This window comes from Piliocolobus tephrosceles, chromosome 1, assembly GCF_002776525.5.
Source record: "Piliocolobus tephrosceles isolate RC106 chromosome 1, ASM277652v3, whole genome shotgun sequence".
In the NCBI taxonomy this organism is placed as follows: Eukaryota; Metazoa; Chordata; class Mammalia; order Primates; family Cercopithecidae; genus Piliocolobus; species Piliocolobus tephrosceles.
Window position 1 is genome coordinate 64,598,960 of NC_045434.1, and position 18,423 is coordinate 64,617,382.

Genomic DNA, 18,423 nt, shown 5'->3' on the forward strand with positions numbered 1-18,423 from the left:
AGCATCTTTCCTAGAGCAGGACAGCAAGCCCCCCAGCAGCTCCCACAAAACCCCATCTCCAACAAGCCTCCCAGGAGAAGCCCGTAGCCACGTCCCCTGCCACCCAGTGGATCCTCATCAACACCTTCGCAAAACCTCCAGCCCTCTGCTTCCACTTCTGGGAGGTTCTTTAAAATCTACCTCCTCCCACCCACCCACCCTAATTCTGACCGTACCTCTTCAGCTGCTTTGAGACAGGTCATCAAGATCCCTCCCCTTCTCTTGTGGAAACCTGGGCCTAGTTTTCCACATCTTGAATTACTGGCTAAGGAAGATCTCCATGAACATTCAGGGAGGCCCCAGGATAAAGCTGGAACCTCCAAAGAGATTCTGGTTCCATCCCCTCATTTCACAGATAATGAAACTGGAGCCGAAGGGAGGAAAGTGAGTGAGTTTTTACCAACAAGAGCTAGGACCAGAATCAAGGTCTGCTGACTCCTCAACACAGAGCAATACAAACCCCACTTTCCTGACCCTCCTCCTCCCTGAGCACCCCCAACTACACTACTTCATCCCTGTGCAACTTCAGACCTCTGGCAGCAGATGGCAGTGTGTGCAGTCTGATGGGTCAGCTGTCCATGATCAGCCAAGGAGCGAAGAATCACATGGCCTGACTCCGCAGGTCCGCTGTCTCTTCCACCAAGTAAACAAGTCCCGAGCCCTGGAGCTACATGCGCTGAACACATGACACATGCCTGCCCTGTCCCCAGCACCACCAACCTGCCTCTGCCTCTCAAGACACAGAGCTCAACCAAGCATCTGGCACAGGTCACTTCTCTACGCCTGGTGCCCATCCCTTCCCTATCGCGAGACCATTAACTCTGGGAACGGCTTGTCCTGGCAGGACAGGCTGAGTTCAGAACCAGCCCCCTGCAGGAACATTTGACCAGTGGCTCGGCAAAGATCTAACCTGCACGTTTCCCTGTGTTGCATGGCAAGTATGGGGCACAGTGGCCAGCTTGAGAAAAGAAGTCAGCTGATGCCTGGGAGGGCATGAGGCGGAAAGCCAACGGCAACCATGGCAGACAGGAGAGAACCGGTCTGCTGGAGACTAAAGGCTTGACATCTACCCCACCTTGATCCCTGACTCATGACAAGTTCCTGTAAGCTATGGGGACCCTGGATGGATTTCCCTAGGAAAAAAGAGGGGGTTAGTTTGTGCTGGTCCTAACTCCCTGAAGGAAAGCTCAATTGATGTGGCTGCAGGTGGCTGAGCTCCTAAGTCTCTAGATTCCTCTGACCATCATCTGGATTCTCCTCCTTATGTGTGTGGGGGTCCCCTTTTCATCCCCACACAATCTCCATATATGTCTATCCTGTACATTTTTGAATTCTTTTTAAAAATCATTATTAGTGGTGTCTTTCCACACTAGAATGTATGCCCCAGGAAAGCGGAAACTTGACTTTGTCGAGTTCTGCATCTCCATCGCCTGGCACAGCCCCTGGCATATAGCAGAGGCTACATACACAGCAGCAGACGCCATGTACTGGCCTTACTCAGCTCTGCCTGTCCACGGCTACCAAAGGGCATTTGCGTCTGCCCTGCCTCCCCCAAAAGGAATGTGGCACAACTGTCCCCAGTGACTGGAAAGTTCCTCCGGGTGTCTGTCTTTTCGCTCTAGTTCACATCAGTCGTCTGAGGATCTTAGTTCACAAAAATGTCTGACTTCGGCCCAAAAGAGTAAGGAGAACGTAGAGGCTTTGGAATAAGAAGTGCATGCATTTAAATCTCAATAACCTCACTTACCAAATACATAACCTTGGGTTAAGTCACTTAATCAGTTTCTTTAACTATAAAAGGGAAGTGACCCCTATGTCATATGGTTGTTCTGAGGATGAAATCAGGTAAGGAGAGGAGGGTCCTTAAAAAAGGTCAGTTTCCCTTGGACCAAAAACTCTGATGCCCATCTCATAACTTCATGCCTCATTACAGACCCTGATCGGGGCACCATCCTGCCTTCAGTATCAGACACTCAGATGCAAATCCTTCACAGGAGATGTACACATCCATCCTGGGCCACGATAGGCAGCCCTGGCTGAGCACTGGACTTGTCCTCCCACACCTTCCTGGACTTGCTCCTGTGATCTAACCACACATAACCACCTTCCCATGTGGCTCTATCTGCCCCCATATCCCCATTCCATCCCCACAGGCTTGACACTATGGTACTGGGCTCCGCACAGGCCATGGGGCCCTGGAGGTGTTCTCTGGCTTTATCAGCCCATGAGCAGCTCTTGGGGAAGGAGCCAGCAAGAAAGCAAACTCAGTCCATGCTTTCCTCACAGTCACTCCAAGTCTCAGAAAAGCAAAGCAAAATGAAGGCCTCCCACAGACAGCCAGCTGGTGGGAAACGGTGGTATCTCTTACATATCTCAGAGGGAGATAACATGCCCAAAAAAGTGACCAGCACAAGGTACAGATCCTCTCTAAAGCTGTGGCTGCAGCCTTAGGGACACTCGAGCCGGGGGGACAGAGCCAAGATATGCATTAAACAATTCACAGAGCTGACCGGACCAGGATTCAATGGAATAGAGAAGGTGCTGACCAATCAGGGCCCCTGGCAGGGCCTCTCCCTCACAACTCCCAGCCAAGCCATACCACCTCGGCTCCAGAGCCACCAGCTCTGTTAACCTCTGCTGGATCCCAGATGGAAAGGCCCAATGCTGCCTCCTGGCTCCAAGACCTCAGAAATTCAAAGGTCAAGAAAAAAGTGCCAGATATGCCGGCCCCTCTCTCAGGGGATACCAATTGTTCTGCTATCCTCATTGGCAACACACAATGCCCCACGTCATGTGTGTAGAACCCAGGCTGGTGAGCAAGGAGGAAAAGAACCAGATGAGGGACAAAAATAGGAAAATCAGCAGGGAAGCACCAATCCCAATTCTGGAAACATCAGAGGCCACAGAGATAACTGCATGACCAGGAGCAAAACCAACCTCCCCTTTACTTCCCACCCTGGTTTTCCCAACCTAACCAAGGACAGGGCTATTTGTGGGAGTGGGGGTCACGAAGAGCTTTGCCCAGGGACGCACTGCAAATATGAGGGCTGAGACTCCCAAGCACAGCCAGCAGCAACGTCTGGCTCCAGCCCTACAGCCAGGGCTGGCCAGACTCTAGCCAATACTTCTTGAGGGACTTGGCTCTCTCCTTTTAGCCTCCCCAGCTACACCCAAGTCGGTATCTCTCCACTCCAACAACCCCTGCCATCCCTCACTGCAGTACTGCTGGAGGGCTGAGAACTGTCAGGGTCCTTGAAGGAAGAGACACCAGATTCTTCCAAACAGCCCTGGATCCCTCAGGCTGCTCACAGCCAACCTAGAGACTCATCTCAAATGGACAGAGGAGAAGAAAAAATAACAGGAAGCAGAATTGGCTAGTCTTCCCTGGATAGCAACGGGAGCAGCTTAGGAAGAGGAACCCCCCATCCCCACTAAAACATATGAGCAGAGAGGCACAACCACTGTGTGGCCAGAGGTAGGATCCCATGGGTACTTCCGAAAATTACCCAGCATAATTCCTTTCATCTTTAGAGCCCAGACCAATCTGCTGTTGGCCAATTTCAACTGGCTTTACTGGCCAAGAATGCTGTAGTCATTTACTCGATAGGAGAGAGACTTCCAAGTGATGTGCGGGCACCGAGAGTCTGCTTCGTGAATTGTATCAATGATGCCACTGACCTCCCCGATTCTGCAGGCCATCATCATTTTTCATTTTTAATCACCACTGCTATTATTGTGACCGGCAACAAGTGAGGCAGAAAAAAAGCATTTCTTTGTCAACTTCCTAGAGATGCTTTGCAATGGCTTACTGGACCAGGGTTTTTTTTTTTTTTTTTTGTTTTTGTTTTTAAGGCAAAGGTAATGAAGGCCTAGAAGAAGAAAGTGGCTCATTCAAAGAAACCCCAAAATTAGGGAGAGTCCCAAAGCCCACTGCTCAGCCCAGTCCAAACTCTAGACCACCAACCTAGACTAAGCCCCATCAAGGCAAAATGTATCTAGAGTTAAGACAGGCTATCCACTGAGACTACACAGGGGAGATAATCCCCAGGCACCAGGAAGGCTCCCAGGATTACGGAGGGGTTAAACCCAGAACCTCCTGCTGGATGCTGGAGCCAAGGAGAGTTTCTATTCAGCTACTGTGGGAGGCCCAAATGCTCTGCCAACTGCCACACCCAGGAACACTACCCAGTTATCTCCCACACGTCCGCACAGCCCGACCACTTCAGCTGCCCATCCTGCCCCCAACCCTGTGCTGGTTACTAACCCCATTCACAGAAAAGCCAGAAGGAGGAGAATGCAAAAAAGAGAACAATTGTTTGGGAGATTCTGAATGGAGACGTCTGAGGATTCCCCAACGGAATAAGAAAATGGTGTTCATGGGAAGGAAGGAGAATGGGGAAGGCTGGAGGGAGCAGCCCACATTGGACTTACCTGGGAGGCAGAGAGTGGTTAAATCCTACATCCTTGCTGCATCCAGTTTCCAGTAAGCAGCCTGGTGATGATTCACTGACAAGACTGGAGTCATGTGACATCAGTCAGCACTTGTGGTCACAAAACCACAAAAATTGGTGGCTCAACAGCACCTATGAGAGGAAAGAGGGGAATATCCAACCCACCCTGCCTTGAACCAGCCAGCACAACATGCTCACCCACCACCAAAACTCCTCCAGAGGACAGCTGAGCCCTCTCTGCCCAACTGGAGCCAGATCTCCAGAAACCCCAAACAGGGGTAAGGATGAAGAGTAGACACAGACGCAGGATGCCAATCACTGTGTTTGCCCTCATATATCCTAAAGAAAATCAAAGAGAGGAGGAAGTGGTAGAGGAAGGCAGGGAATGCAAGAGGTCCGAAAGAAGGGAGAGAGAGGTCAAAAGACATCCTTGGGCAAAGCATGGCAAACAGAAAACCAGGAAGAGAAAGCGGAGGCTGGTCTTTGATGCAGGGCACAACTGTACCTTCAGCCATGTCACATGTCCCTAGCTTCTCTCCCTCTAAGCTCAATATTCATTGGAGAGTTATCAGCCCCTCCTGGCCCTCATCCCACATCAGCACCTTCATCTAGCATGACCTTCCAATCTATCAGCATCTGAAACACAGGAGGAAAGTAAGCAGCTCTGAACCAGACAGACAGACACAGATACACAACACACACACACACACACACACACATACACACACACACACCCCTTCCCAGAATAAAAGGCCCTTGGAGATGGCTCATGCTCTCTAGGTTCTGGTTCTCTGATAGAAGTGCTCCACTCCCACAGGGGAGGGCAGACATGTCTGATAAGAATTGCTTAGCACAATGCTATATATAGTCTAGGTTCCTACCAGCCTGGAGATGTGGAGCTAGAACTTGGCAGAGAACCATGCTAGGTGCTGGCAAGGACCATCCTCCTGCTGCCAGCCAATGGGGAGCCTCATTTCCCGGCTGGGGGCCATGAGGGCAAACAGGGTCCTTCCAGGCAGCCCATTAACACTCCGCACTGAGGGACACAGGCGGTTGGCTCTGTTTTAGGGAAAATCAACTGCTCCCAAATGTGAGGGGGATGTGTGGGGGCTGAACAGCAAATTCTAGCTTCTCTGCAGCTATCCAGTAGCATGAGAAAATCAATCTAGTCCTCTCTTCTGGAGGACTAAGGGCGGGGTGTGTGGGAGAAGAATGGAGAAGGCATAGCAGGTGGCTGGGCTCAATAAACATCTATCCATTTCTGATGTTCGAAGAAATAAAGGAATGTAAAAGAATGCAGATGAATACTTACTGCAGAGAGCGGGGCTGCCAGGCATCTCCTTTTTTTGTTCCAAATACATGCAAGTGAGCCACTCTATCCGGCAGTATGATGGCTGTCTCCGGCACACTGGCACCATCCTCAGCTGAGCCTGAGTCGCCAAGAGGTTGTCACCCACTCACAGAGCAAGCTGCGCTCTCCTGAGTCCTCTGAGGAAGAAGAGAAAGGAAGACAGGTGGGCTCAGCTCAGAGAGCCAACCAGGCAATGAATTGAGCAGATCCCAACCAGAGTCCCATCTGCGGTTAGTACGTGGCTCTGGGATCATGACCCTCAGCTGCTGTCCACCAGCCAATGAAAGAAGCAAGACAATGTTGGGCAAAATGACATGGGACCTATGTCCTGGAGAAAGGCCAGTGACAGAGGTTACAGGGTCTGATGAAGGAGGACCTGTTTTATCACCTCTTTCAGAAAACGAACCTGAGGGACCACAGAGCTGCCTGAAGCCCAAAATCCAGGCTCTTATCATATACACAGCTTGGGACAAAGAAAATGAGACACAAAAGGTTCCAACGTCCATATACATAAACAATCTTTTTAGGTTAAGCTGCTCTCTACTTGGGTGCAAAACATGACATGAAAGGCCTGTGTCTGCCTTTGCACTCTGAGTGGGGATGGCTAGTTCTCATTCCCTGCCCGGCTTAACTCTCTCATGTGACCTCGGTCATATCTCCCTGCCCTGCTCTGGCTCCCAAGGCCCAGGAGCCACTCCTACCAGAGATCCCAAATGAGTCACCCTGGGAGGTCCTTGGAGAGAAGAGGAGGTGCTCAGTGGCAAATGTCACTGCTAGCATCATCCGTGGGAAAGCATGAGACTGAAAAATAGTACCCAGCGAAAGGAAGGAGGGGACGCGGGCCAGGCTGTCCCTCATCCTCATACACAATTGTTTGCCCCTCTGCCCCACGTTCCCACTGCGGTGGTAGAGGAGAGAAAGGAGAGGATGGCTGGGCCGGCATTCAGTGGCAGCAGAGGTGCATCTTCGCTCTCCGTCGCAAGAAGGCGGGGCGGGGCGGGGCGCCGGGATCACGCGCCTATAGCGCAAGGTTGCGGTATCGAGAAAAACCTAGAACCCACAGCCGCCATGATGACGCAAACAAAATTAAAAGGGTCAAGAACTCAAGGCCCACTGTTTCACCTAAGAAAATGAAGAAAATGAAGAGGAGAAGGGAAGCTCTGATTTGGGTCAATATGGAAAAGGGAGGCTGATGGAGGCTGCCCAAGAGCCGGCCTTTAGCTTAGTGACGGTGATGCGGATCCGCCATCTTGAAACGCCGCCCGGCAGAGGACTCTTAAGACGCCACAGCCCTACCACGGCCACTTCTCCCGGGGTACAGGTGCGCCCGCATTCACTGACGTCGGCCTGGCCTACCCCCACCCCAAGAAGCGAACAGCCCTTTATTCAAGGCAATGACCACCAAGACCATCACAAACAGAACTAAGGTGAAAAATCCCAGAGGACTTTCTGGGCCCTAGGAGGATGTCCGTCATCTGGGACTAGTGGGAAGAACTCAAAAAGTGACCCTATTTGCCAAGCTCATCTAATAACACACACAGCTATTATTTTCTTTACAGACTCTAAAATACAAGGATTCCCAGAGCCCTGCTGAGTTACCTGGTGTTGCCCCCATCCTGATGCCCGGGCAGTGGCCGCCTTCTCTGTCCAGCCCTCCCTGAAAATGACCCCCGGCTAAGGATCAGCTCAGAGCCCCGAGCTGTTTTTGCAGCTTTCATGTTGACAGAACATCCTGGCCACTCTGCTGAGAGCTCCATCTCCCGGCTCCCGATACACTGAGTCATCTTCCAAAGAGGAAAAAAACAACAAAGCAGCCGTCACCAGGGTCCCCACTGCCGTCGACTGACGACTCACTGGCTGTCGTCACTCTCTGCTCCGCGGCCCCCAAATCGGTAACGAGGGGCTTCAGGGTGCCCAGCTCCCCTCCCATGGGACGCAGCAGCATCAGGAAGCAGGCAGCCACTGCTGAGATTCAGAAAGAAGGGAAACTAACTGGCATCAAAAGACTCCCGGGAAAGCTCACTGACCCTCCCTCTGCTGTCGCCAGCCTCCACCACTCCATGCCACAGCATGTTCCTGATGCGGAAGTAAAGGGGTATTTACGCTAGGTGGGGGACAGTACCTCCTTGCAGGCTTGAGGTGGGCAATGCCTAGGTTACCTCCTCCGCGCCCCTGCTGTGACACCACTTAGGGCACAGGAGCTCCTGTCTCCCCCATTTCTTCTCTAGCCCTCTGCTACACTCCCATTTTAAGTCCCTGATAAACCACTGGGCAGGGATGGGAACCTATCTGCTGCCAATATATTAGACATTTCTGTATAACAGTTGTAGTAGCTCCATCTCACTGAACGAGGACATGAAAACTTAAGAGAAATCATATGACTTGTCTGAAGTCACTCAGCTAAGAAGAAGCAGGATCACAATGAAAACCTAGGTCTGTCGAAGTCCAGTGTCTCTGCTCCCTGCTCTCTAATTCTGGAGCTTATTCTGGCTTTGAAGATGCTATATCTCACTCCACCTCTCCCTCCTCTTGTACGAGGAAGGCAACTGGGATAACTGAGTCAGTTAATCCATCAATTTCAGCTACAAGAAAAAAGTCATCATCTTGAGTGAACCTGACTGCAAAGGAAGAGGAGAAAGTTAATGACAGTGTCACGGAACAGCTAAGGGACCCAGACCATGGACATAAGACTGACCATCCAAACTCCATCAGAGCATTAGGGACTTACAAAATTCCTTAAGTAGACAAATTTTGGGGATCTACTTCATAACAGGCATCTTGTAAACACCAAGAATTCAGAGAGGAAAAATGTAAAGGCTTTGGAAGACCAGGGTTCTAGTCATGACCAGGCCACTTAGTAGCCATGGGATGCTCCCCACAGGGCTATGGAAAGAAATAAATGAAGTAACTGCAGGGAAAGTGTCTAACATGGTATCTGTCAAACAGAAGGCACCAAATAGGTATTTTTTTTCCTTCTCCTTTCTCTAGACTCCCTCCTGAAGCTCCCAATGTGATAGGTGACATAAGACTTATACACAAAGAATAACAACACAACAAAAGTACCATAAAAAGGGACAGATTATATTGAAGTTTGGCTGAAGGGGCAAGGGTGGTTATGAGAACTGCTTCTTGCAAAGGAAATCAGGAGAGGTCCATGGAGAAAGTGAGACTCCCACAGGTGGATGCAGAGGAGAGGAGGCATGGAAAATATCACTGGTGAAAACAGATGGGAAAAGCAAGAAAAGGAAGTTGCCTGGTTTTGTTGGAACCTGTGGTCCACCAAGAGAAACTGAGAGAAGCAAGGCTGTACAGGAAACCTAAGGCCAGTTACGGATAGCATTGAGCATCACGCTAAAGGGAAAGAATTTTACTCTGGGAATGATGAGAAACCATTTTAAGTTTCTGAGCAAGAAAGACAAGATGGCCGCTGCACGCAGAAGGGCCTGGAGAGGGGGAATGGGCAGCGGGGAGCCTCACAAGAGGACTACAGCTGGAACCATGGCATTGGCAGGGGGCATGGAGGAGAAACAGAAGACAAGCAGTAAGCAGACAGGACCATCCGAACACATCCTCAACGCTGCCATGTACCTCACTTCCCTGTCCCCACAGGGAGGCTGCTGGAGACAGAGCCTATTTGGGGAACACAAACCACGGGTCTGACACGTCTGAGATGAGCTGCTGAGCCTCTGCCTCCACTCTCATTCAGACACTCGGCTTTTCCGAACTACTCCAAGCATCAGGCTGATGAGGACATGGGAAACCCACGCTCTGGCAAAGCCAGGCCCAGGTGGTGAACCCCTACCCAGATGTCTTCCACCTGAATCCCCACCCAGGACTGTGTCCAAGGGTGGGACTGGGCGGCTCTGCCCCTGGAGCCACCTTCACTGCGGCAGCCACCACTGTGCCCGCCTCTGCTGTGCTTTTGCCCCCCCTTCCCCTCCTCCGTCATAGCCCCCGCCCCCCCGCCCACTCTGCGGAACTGGCACAGCAGGACAGAAAAACCAACGCCACCATGTCGGAGACCAGCAGAAATGGCTCCAAAATGGCAGCTCATCAGAGGAGTCCAGAAAGATCATAAACCCACCCAGGAAAAGGAGGGGAAGCCAGTGACAAGGGGAGTAAACTGTCAAAACTACCTCCCAACCAAGCCCCCCATAATCATCATGTCTTTTCCTTTAGAAACATCCTCTCAAAAATCAGACGGGACATGAGTGAAAGAAGGGTGCCACTCCCTCCACCAGAAAGGCCCTAGGGGTCATAGGTGGTATGGGGTACTCAGAAGGATGTTCTGTAGCCTCTTCCCCAAGATGAGGCTAGAAAACCACCACTTTTGTCCTCAAGCTTAGCTCCTGCCAGTAACTAGACAAAAGTTAGCCCTCCCAGGGATTGGAGACCTTCACTGCTCCCCACTCAGACCCTCCCCAGCTCTATGGGCCCTGGGGAGCAAGAAGGTAGGGTTGCAAGGAAGGGCCGAGAAGGCGCGTGCCATGCCCTCAGTTATGTAATAAGAAGGGCGGTGCTCGTCCTAGGCCAGAGACCCAGGGCGCACTGCGCTTCCAGATGCGCAGTCACGGGTGGGGGCCACTGCGCATGGCGCAGGTCTTGGTAAACCCCCTCCCCACAAATGTGAGACCTGCGACAAAGACAGGTTAGAGAGCCGGGACCCTGATTTTTCGAGGCCTCCCTCCCCCAACCAAAGGCGAACAGCCTGCTGCCCTAGTTTTATTCTGATTCTCCTCATTCCCTAGACTGACAAACCTTTCTAACCCAGGGCCTCCAAACCTCCCGTCTCCCGCTGACTTTTCTGGAAATCCCACCAAATACGCAGTTTCCAAGCAGTTTCCTGGGGTCAGTCCCCCATCCTCACCTTTCCAAGCACCATGTAGTAGTAGCTTCCAGAAGGCAGATCTTTCCCATACTGGGCTCAGCTCACAACTGGCTCCTAAGGGCCTCTGGACAGCCCCGGACGTCAATGCAAATCTGTTGTCCCCAGGGAGTAGCCCAGAGTCAGCAGGAAGCCCAGGGTGGTGGCAGTATCAGCAGCAGCAGCTCTGCCCTACCTTGCCCATGCGTTTCCAGGGGAGCCAAGAATTATTTTGCCGCAACACCGAGGTGTGGCTGATTGGAAAATTCCCTTTTCCAACATCAAACTACAGAATAAATATTTTCTTCCAATTTGGTCAACCCTCTGCATACCCATCTCCCTAGGATTCTTCCCTCTAAATAAAAAGTTTTGGGAGCCCTGAGCTCTTCCTCCTTATAGTGCGTGAAATTTTAAAAGGCATAGGAAGAGGCTTCAACTGGGCAGTCAAAAGCAGGCACAGACACAGGAGCCTACGCACACCCCTAAAGAGATTTTAGAAAGCTGCTGGGCTTCTCCCCGCTCCCCTTTAAGCAAGTGAAATGCAAATTCAGATTTGATACCCTGCCCTGAGCCAATCAAAAAAAGCTTTTCACCTGCCATTGGCCCACCCACCAATCAGAGGAAGTGTCTGGAGGGAGAGCCCTCCCCTGGCCAATGGAAGGCCAGCTCAGTCACTTAGTTAATGATGCAGCAGTACAGGGAAGGCCATCACATGTGAACTGGAAGGGAGCCAACATGGAGACACAGAGAGCGCAAGGTAAACAACTTTCCAACGCCAAAAGGATGACATTTAATCTCTAAATGCTAGCTTCCCTTCTCAGCTCATCCTTAACCCCTCTCAGCTGGCCACAGAGACCCCAGGAGTCTCACTACCTGTCCCCATAGAGCTCCTAACCAGATGCAACAGTGACTGCGTCACCATTCCCCACTTTTCCCAACTACGCAGTGACAAACCTACCAGCTTTACGCCACTTCTCCCAGCCCACACCCCACCTTGGCCACTCAGCTCCCCACCACCCTCAGATTCCCAGGGCCAGACCTTCCAATAAGACAACCCCTGGGAAAAAACTGTCCCTCTGTCTTCCTTTTGGCACTTCTCACTCTCCTACCTTCCACACAAGACCTGCACGGACAGACAGATGGACGCTGACACCCAAACAACTTGGAGAACCAGTCTGTCTGTCCACTAGAAGGAAATAGGGTAAAGGCTGGGAGGTCAGGTGGGAAGCAGGGGATGGTTCACTCCTCTCTGCTCTACCCTGGTCAGGCTTGAGCAGCTGACACTAGGGAAAAGAAATTAAAGTGGGAAGAAACCCTCCCTCAGGAGAAATAAATAGCAAAAATCGAGAAAGAAGGTGAGAAAGACAGAGCACCCACATACACAGAGACAGCGCCCCTGATCCCAGCAAATACATACGTGGGGGAAGAAGGGGGTTACGCCATCAAGTCCTGTAGCCCGTCGGACCACCCATCGTCGCCTGCGCAGACCCAAATCTCGGTCCCGCCGTAAGGTGCCGCAGTCCCGAATGTTCCAGAATTTGGTCCCATCAAACCTTCCACTGTCGCCCCACAACCTCTTGCTCCCACCCCTGCCCCCCACCACCACCCCACCTCCTGCCCGCGGGAACCGCCCGTGCCACCTTGCATGTCATCTCCTAGCCTAGGCTACCCAGAGGCCTCTGGCCCCGACAGATCTCTGAACGCTCAGCAAGTGAGCTGGCAGAACCTGGTGCCCGGTGTTGCTATGACTTGTTTCTTGATTTCTCTCTCTCTCTCTGCTGCAGCACGGCTGTTGCTAGCAGACCTATCGACGGAGCTTGCTTGCTCACTCGCTCTCTCACTCTCTCCCTCTCTCTCTCTCTCTCTGAGCTCTGTGACGCAGATCTAAATTCTCCAGTCTGCTCCTTGTGTTGCAAGAGCAGAACTGCAGCTTTTCCCCTGGAGAGCCGGAGGGCAGTGCCAAGGCTGGTCAAACAAGGCAAAAAAAGTTGGGCCTACACTTTGCTTCCTTGGCCACACTTTTCAGCTCACCCCCTCCCACCCCACCCCTTCTGCACCTCACTGCTCTGGGGCATAGAGGTCCCTGTCCTTGCAGGCTCACTCCTTCCCTGAGGCCTTCCCAGGCATAAGACTAGCTTAACTCTTTGAGTGGCAGCCCCCAGCGCCCACACAGGGCTGCCCCGTACTAAATGTTGCAAAATCTTTTCTTGAGCCATATGGGCTTCTCCAGCCCTGAGAAAAAATGTTCCTCACCCTGACCACTGTCCCATTAACTCTTTGTGCCACAGACGAGTCCAGGATTACAGTCATAGCTGATTTCTGTTGTTTTTTGCCTTTTTGGCCACAAACCAGGACTTTTTCCTCCCTGGAATTTCTTAAGGACAAAAAGCGTAATTAAAACATTGCCTGCCTACCCCACAAATGAGATCCTTCTATCAGGGCAGGAATTTGAAAAACCAAATTGATCTGCAGCCTGAAGAATCCAGAGTAAAACCAGTCTGGATCTCCATCCTTCCTGGGCTCAAAATTTTAGGGCCTAGGTAGATACGTCCAGTTACTTTTCAAAAGGTACTTAGGCCATAAAGTCTTAGAGATTCAGGTTGCTGAGTCATTTGTTCCCAAGAAGATCGGACAACATGAAAAACAGCAAAACAGAGCAACAGCCAAGCCTGGACCTGAAGTGGCCAATGACTGGGTTCTCCTCTCCAGCATGGGTAGTCAAGCAAGATCAGCATCCACTGGCTGACCCCCAATCCCTCCACAATGTTCATGCATGGATGTCCACACTCCTGGAAACTTCCAGGGAAGGGTGGTCCACCAATGCTCTAGAGATCGAGTGGGGTTGTTTTTGGATACTCACAGGTCTCCACTGCGGCAAGCAAAGAGCCCCGAACATTTTCCTGCCCCTCCCCCCAGATCCAAAAATGCTTCCAAGAACAACTGAGATACTAAGCCATTAGACTCTACATATCCAGACAGACCAAGGGAGTGTCAGGTTCCCATACTGCTACATCCAAAGAATGCAGAAAGGTTCCTGACAACCAGTTGTATCATATGAGCCTAGACTTGACCAGAAGTGAGTGATATATTCAGGTCCTGGGTCAGGTGACTCATGAAGTCTATGACATCAAGAACCTTGCCACTTCCAGGAAGATGAATGAGAATGCGAGGCCAGACAGCCACCTTATCTCATATCTGCTTCCCAGGCAGCCTTCTTCAAGCAACTACTCTGGGCCAAAGTTTCATCTGGCAGAAAGAAGGACCACTTGGAAGACAAGCATGGCACTACACAATTTTAAAAGAAGACCAGAGTATCTGTGCCAGGCTCCCAGCAGGGGGAAAAGTGCTTCAAATTCACACCTTCTGGGATCCAAGGTTGAGCATGCCAATAAAGAAGTTACCTACTGGTCTGACGACCAAAGGAAGGTGGCCTTGATGACACTAAAGCAAGTCCCCCAGAATGGCCCTCTGGTTACTTAAATCCCATTTGCCGTAGTTTCCTTCTCCATGGAAGAAAAACATGCCTAAGTTCATGTCAGGACATTCCTGATTTATCCAAGAGCCCAGGATCAAATAAACAAAGGGCTCTGAGCTCTGCCAGGGAGCCTCCTCCTTCAGGAGGGAGAACTAGAGGGAAGTAGGCTTGGTACAGAGCTGGCCCATCACCCCATGAACTTGGTGAGTGACGTGGCTGCTCACTGCCATGGCGATGGGGATGTTACGGGTGGGTGGAAGTGAGAGAAGAGGCAAATAAGTCATGAGAGACGAAGTGAAAGCGAGGCAGGGTCAGAGGAGGAACCTACAAAGCCACAGAATTTGTAGAGAGGCCGACTGTAGTCTATGACCGCAGCAAAACTAAGCTGAGTCCTTGCAAAGATAAGTCCCCATCTCAGGGGTGCGGCATGGACCAACTATGACTCGCAAAAAACTATGACAACACTACATTCAGCAAGGCTTTGTTTCGTTTCATTTTCCCTCTAAATCTTTTCCTTCCCATGACCCCCTTGATACAGCTTTGATGACTGGAAGAACACTAGGGTTTTTGGTTTTGCTCCGGTTTGAATAAAATGACATGGACATACGTGGAGTGGTTTTAAGGAGTGGAGAATTTAATAGGCAAGAAAGAAGGAAGAGGCTTTTCCTGTACAGAGACAGAGGGAGGGGGGCTTTAAGCCAAAAGAGGGAACCTTGAGTACAGTGGAAAACAGCCAGTTATATGAGGAGGCAGGATTAAAACAGTCATTTTAGGTACCTCTGCCCAATTCTAGGTCTTTCTTCTATTAACCTGATTCTATGAGGCACCGAGAACAGAAAAGCCCGAATGGGATGACCAGGAAGTAGAAATGAATTCAGTTCCAAAAACATGGGAGGATGTTTACTTAGCAAGCACGCTCGAGCCTACAAGGAAGCAATTTTACAGGGTGCTGCATGCAGTGTTTGATTTCAGGGGGTAAAGATAACTTCAGAGTGAAGAAAAGGTGCTGGCTCCTTCTACTCACCCTTGGAGGCCTGGGGAGGCCGGGCCAGCGTAAACTTGAAAAGGCAAGGCTTCAGCTCAAGCCCAACAGGTCACCGGCTCTCTTTGGCTCCTCGGCAGCTACCGGGCTCAGGAACTAAACAAACTCTCCAGACTTCGTGAGCATTCCGTGGCCTCTGACTGATCTGGGTCAAAACTTCGAAATGTCAAAGACAAAGAATTTTTTTCTTTAAACGGAATGAGCTGAACTTTGACCCGCCCTTGTTCAGGGTGTGGAATGCAAGCACTGTGTACCGGCCACAAACTCCAGTTCAGCAGGCAACAGCCGGAAAAGCAGTCTTCATGCCGGCTTCATGTTGGCCTCCCTGTCCTGTTTCCTCTTTAGGTCCGACTTGACGGGGTCTCGGTCTTTACCTCGCTCTCCAGACAGGGAAGCTGTGCAGAGGACACATTCCAATTTCTGTTATCTAGAGCTAGAGTGGATGTTCTAGATAAATCTGCAGCGATCCGGTCTCAGGCGGAACTGACAGGCCCAGTCCACAGCAAGATGGCATTTCTGTTCACTCCCTGGGAGGTGGCGAACAACAGGCACTTGGCTACCCCCTGAGGTAAATCATTTATTAAGTACCTACTAAGTGCTAAGCCAATATGCAGTACAGGAAAAGCATCAGACAGAGGCCATCATGGAGAACACACACATTCCAGCTGAGACTAAGTATTCCCAAATTTGCATTGCTGATGTTTAAAACATCTGCTTACTTTAAAAGCTAAGATCCACTTTTGCAATGAAATAATATCAAACATACTGCTTGGTTCTCAGGCTAGCTCACAAAAGCCCATTTTATCCACTCCAGGAAGTCATCAACTCCAGTGTCTTCAGGGGCCAGGCAGGTAACGAAGGAGTGCAGTGGCCTGGGCGGGGGGAGGGGGGGTGGGGGCAGATGTGCCCATTGGAAGGACCCCGCCACTCCCGATGGGCCACCCTCCCGGCTCTGCTTACTGGGGACCATCTGGGAACAGAGACCCAAAGAGTCCAGATCATCCAGGTTTTCAGGGCAAGGTAGAAAACTAGCTTTATGTTAAACTCCTGATTTTTTTTTTTTTTTTTTTTTAACACTGTCAAGATATTTTAACGGTCAGAACATACCTACAGAGCTTCCAGTTTGTTCTCCTGGTTGTAAATGTGTCTAAAATACAATACATTTGCAATGAAAAAAAAGAGCAAGCATTGCCAGAGTGAGGAATTAAATAAAATAAAGAACATACCCAAAGAGGAAAACTTTACCTCACACATCTGCCATTTGAGGAAAATAATAAGCATAGAGGAAAATAAGGAAAATTTAAACCTTCTGGTAAATGGCTGTCAACTAGCCCTACCCTGAGGGCTGCAGGTAGAGAGGTGTATCAAAATGACTTCCAAGTATATGTGATTTAACTGAAGTACTAATAATATGTGTGCATCCTGACCTGCCAGCCAGGCAGAAAAGTCATGCTGATATACTGGCTCTGTCTCCCAGTTGAGAGCGCTTCTCTGGACATCCACAAAAGGTCCATCCAGGGCTTTGGTGATAAGATTGGAAGGGCCTATCATAATCCAGCTGCCCATCCAAGGCACAGTACCCTCCACAAACACCACCGTGACCAAGTCATGGTCTAGCCCCCACTTGATTCAGTAACTCCCACCACACCTTTGGAGGGCTCAGACAAGTAGAACACAACTCAGATGAAATCTCTCTGCAGGGAAATACTAGCCTTCAGGTCTCCACTCTGCCTGTGGAGCCCCAGAGAACAAGCCTACTCCCCCAAAGACTTGGGAGATATTTTAGGATGGTTTTTACAACCAGAAGTTTTTAGGCTAAACAAGAAGGTACAAAAAGGGAAATTGAAAAGGAAGGGCAGGAGGAAGAAGCCAGAGAGAAATATTCTTGAAATAGCTGATCAAAAGTTAACAAGCCAAAGGAAAAGAGGAAGAGACACAGGCATTCATGAGACAGGAGCCTCTTGTGGCCAAACCAATAGCAAGTGAAGAAGCACATGGGAAAGGAAGGGCCCACAGTACATACACAAAAGAATGCCAAGAGCCACCAGATCAGTCAGTTCCCAAGGCCAGCCACCAGGCTGTGCCAGTGATCCAGGACATATTGGTTAGAACCTGGCACTGGGAGAAGAAAACTGCATACAACTCACAATTGTTAAGTATGGAACATTTTTCTGTCTAGTTGGGGGAAGAGATTCTTTTACTGATAGATTTGTTGGAATTATTTATATATTCTGGATATGAATCCACTTGCCAGGTATAGGTACTGAGTATATCTTCTCCTCTCTGATTGCCTTCACTCTCTTTTATTGATGTCATTTGATGATCAGAAGTTCCTCATTTTAATGACATCCAACTTATCAATCTTTTCCCTTAGAGTTAGTGCTTTCTGTGTCTTAAGAAATGTATGGCTACCCCAAAGTTATAAAGATACCCTAAAGTTATAAAGATATTCTATGTTATCTTGTAGATGAAGTTTTGTTTTGTTTTAATTTTAACATTTAGATTGATAATCGCTCTGGAATTTATTTTTGTATATGATCAAGATTCATTTCTTTCCTGTGGATATCCAGTTGAACCAGCACCGTTTATTAAAATAACCATCCATTCCCCACTGCCCAGCAGTGCCCTTTTCATCATAAATCAGGTGTCCAGATACATATAGGTCTGTTTCTGACCTCCCTGTTCCATGTCTATGGTAGAAATAAGACAGACAAATAGGTCTGTTATTACAGTGTAGATCACTAATTATAAATCTGGTGATTTTAACATGTCTACAAGTAAAGTTTAGGAAAATATAAACTGAGGGGCCAATTGTGAGAAGCTAGCTTGATGTGGATATCCATAGTCTGAGAAGAGAACTCTAGCCTGGGCTTCTCAGAATGAATAGGGTGAGCAAGAATTGGTAAAGAAATAGCATCACAAGCCAAGGAAGGGGACAGTAAGAAGAAATGCACAGAAAAATAAAAATCAGCCTTATTTTTTTGTGGAGAGCAACATAGTGATTAAGAGTACAGACTCGGCCAGGCACGGTGGCTCACGCCTGTAATCCCAGCACTTTCGGAGGCCGAGGCAGGCGGATCACAAGGTCAGAAGATCGAGACCATCCTGGCTGACATGGTGAAACCCCGTCTCTACTAAAAATAGAAAAATTAGCCAGGCATGGTGGTGGGTGCCTGTAACCTCAGTTACTCAGGAGGCTGA

At 49.9% G+C, this 18,423-nt stretch overlaps 1 long non-coding RNA gene across 3 annotated transcripts in view; it reads right to left on the reverse strand.

The window, feature by feature from the left end:
- Positions 1-18,270, reverse strand: part of LOC111531167 — a 24,235-nt gene extending 5,965 nt beyond the window's left edge. Inside the window, exons 1-3 of one of the 3 annotated variants that reach the window (XR_003309888.2) lie at positions 15,205-18,270; positions 5,803-5,978; positions 4,471-4,622 (exon numbers count right to left, since the gene is read on the reverse strand). This is a non-coding gene — a long non-coding RNA (uncharacterized LOC111531167). The other 2 variants (XR_003309889.1, XR_003309887.2) reach the window with 2 other exon arrangements.
- Between the last annotated feature and the right edge of the window lie 153 nt (positions 18,271-18,423).